This window comes from Osmia lignaria, unplaced genomic scaffold (genome assembly GCF_051020975.1).
Source record: "Osmia lignaria lignaria isolate PbOS001 unplaced genomic scaffold, iyOsmLign1 scaffold0011, whole genome shotgun sequence".
Classification (NCBI taxonomy): Eukaryota; Metazoa; Arthropoda; class Insecta; order Hymenoptera; family Megachilidae; genus Osmia; species Osmia lignaria.
Genome location: NW_027478165.1, coordinates 14,840,001 through 14,842,500, shown reverse-complemented (window position 1 = coordinate 14,842,500; position 2,500 = coordinate 14,840,001). Strand labels below are relative to the sequence as shown.

Sequence of the window (2,500 nt, the reverse complement as noted above, 5' to 3'; positions counted from 1 at the left end):
GAGTGAAATGTTTGAGATGATAATTTGCTGAAATGCAAGCTCGAATAGCCCCAGGGTTTCGAATGATTCCCCGCGCTTTATACATCTCTCTGTTTACAAACGGTGTATAAATGAAAGATCGCTTCAGATGGGTCGTCGCTGTTTGACGCGCGATGCTGTTCCTTTTTTTTTGTCTGTCTGTGCGTTTAGCTTCGCTAAACAAGTTAAATGGTTAAAAAGCGTCGAAAAAGCGAATACACACGCGACAAGACAAATCTAACGAGTAAAGGAACGCTCCGCTCCAAGATAAAAATGGTTGTTTACAATCAATACAGCGTTTCGGTACCCCTGATCGTAGTCTGAAACTGTGTAACAAAAGAGAGGAAAGCGAATGGTGAAGGAACTTCGAAGCCTCCGTGGCGTGGCTAGAACTTGTGATAAAAGTATGTTTGCAGCAATTATGCATGCTCCCGTTAAAACAGCATTTCAATGTCTCGCATGGCTTAAAGCTCTAGGAGGCTTCAACATTTAGAATACATACGGACTACTTCGTTTGTTAAAGATAAGCGAAGACCGCGCGACCATCGCTCGGTCGTCCAGTCCTCGAAAGTTTTGTTGCGTTCCAAAGAAGAGACAAATGGGGTTTACCCTTGCGCTAAGGGGAGAAGAAGAGAAAAGCAGTTGTTAAATCTAAGAGGTGTGTGGAGTACATCGCGTGTTGGTTAAAATTGTTAAATGAAGTATACGCGAAATGTTCTCTCGCTCTTGCTTTTCCTCTTGCTTCCGTGGCGCTCGAAAAGAAGGGATGATAAATAAAGAAACCTATTCGAAATCTCTTGTGGAACAAAAAATAATACGGACGGACGTTAAAATTGAACCGAGACGAAATGGATCGTCTTGCGAGTTGTCTTCGCTTTGAAATTGTTAAAAATTGATAAAAGCAATACGACGAAGCTGCAGTCCGCAAAATGTTTGAAGCAAAAAGGAAATAACACGAAAATTATGGGAACGTCGTGTCTCAACTTTTTTTTCCCTCTTGTGCTCGTTTCATCGAACGATAAATACAAACATTTTGAAACGAGAGAGGAGGAAAAATTGAATATGCGAAAGGTTGATTCACGCACAGTTTCTCTACGTGTTTGCTTTTTTGCTTCTTTTCGTTTATTTTTTTTTTTTTTGCATCGAGCATCATTATTCACCTTTCGATGAAACCAAAGAAATTGACGACCTCAGAGTAGGCGAGATTACCCGCTGAATTTAAGCATATTATTAAGCGGAGGAAAAGAAACTAACTAGGATTTCCTTAGTAGCGGCGAGCGAACAGGAATGAGCCCAGCACTGAATCCCGCGGTACCGCCGCTGGGAAATGTAGTGTTCAGGAGGATCCGTTTATCCCGAGACATCGAATTGCGTCCAAGTCCATCTTGAATGGGGCCATTTACCCATAGAGGGTGCCAGGCCCGTAGTGACCGGTACGCGTTTCGGGAGGATCTCTCCTTAGAGTCGGGTTGCTTGAGAGTGCAGCCCTAAGTGGGTGGTAAACTCCATCTAAGGCTAAATACGACCACGAGACCGATAGCGAACAAGTACCGTGAGGGAAAGTTGAAAAGAACTTTGAAGAGAGAGTTCAAGAGTACGTGAAACCGTTCAGGGGTAAACCTGAGAAACCCAAAAGATCGAATGGGGAGATTCATCGTCAACAACGCTGGCTCCCGTTGGTGCGCGATGCCCCGGATGGACCTTCGGGTTCCATTAGCGAGGGCACACCACCTTCGGCGAATGTTCCGGCGAGGTAGTCGTGCACTTCTCCCCTAGTAGAACGTCGCGACCCGTTGCGTGTCGGTCTACGGTCCGAGGCGGAGCCTGTCCGTCACCTTAACGGTGTTCGTGACAGACCCTCGGTTGCCTGGCCGACTGCGCGACGGTACTCAGACGGTATCAGGCCGCAACCAATCCATTTTCGAATGTGTGTGCGTCAGGACCGCCGCAAGCTAGGTTCAGTTATAATTACCCGGATGTACGGACTATGCGCCGTCCCCGGGTCTGGCCAGCTGTTAGCAGGAGGAGTCCTTGGACTGGCCAAGCTTTGAATTACCGGTCGGCGACGCTATTGCTTTGGGTACTCTCAGGACCCGTCTTGAAACACGGACCAAGGAGTCTAACATGTGCGCAAGTCATTGGGATATAAATAAACCTAAAGGCGAAATGAAAGTGAATGTCGTCCTCTGCGTCGACCTAGGGAGGATGGGCCTCGTTACGATTAGGCCTCGCACTCCCGGGGCGTCTCGTTCTCATTGCGAGAAGAGGCGCACCTAGAGCGTACACGTTGGGACCCGAAAGATGGTGAACTATGCCTGGTCAGGACGAAGTCAGGGGAAACCCTGATGGAGGTCCGTAGCGATTCTGACGTGCAAATCGATCGTCGGAACTGGGTATAGGGGCGAAAGACTAATCGAACCATCTAGTAGCTGGTTCCCTCCGAAGTTTCCCTCAGGATAGCTGGCACTCGCTCGAACGTTAT

The 2,500-nt window shown here is 47.6% G+C and overlaps 1 pseudogene; it reads left to right on the top strand.

Moving 5' to 3' along the window:
• Positions 1 to 1,203: 1,203 nt before the first annotated feature.
• Positions 1,204 to 2,500, top strand: part of LOC143306447 (large subunit ribosomal RNA) — a 4,530-nt pseudogene continuing 3,233 nt past the window's right edge.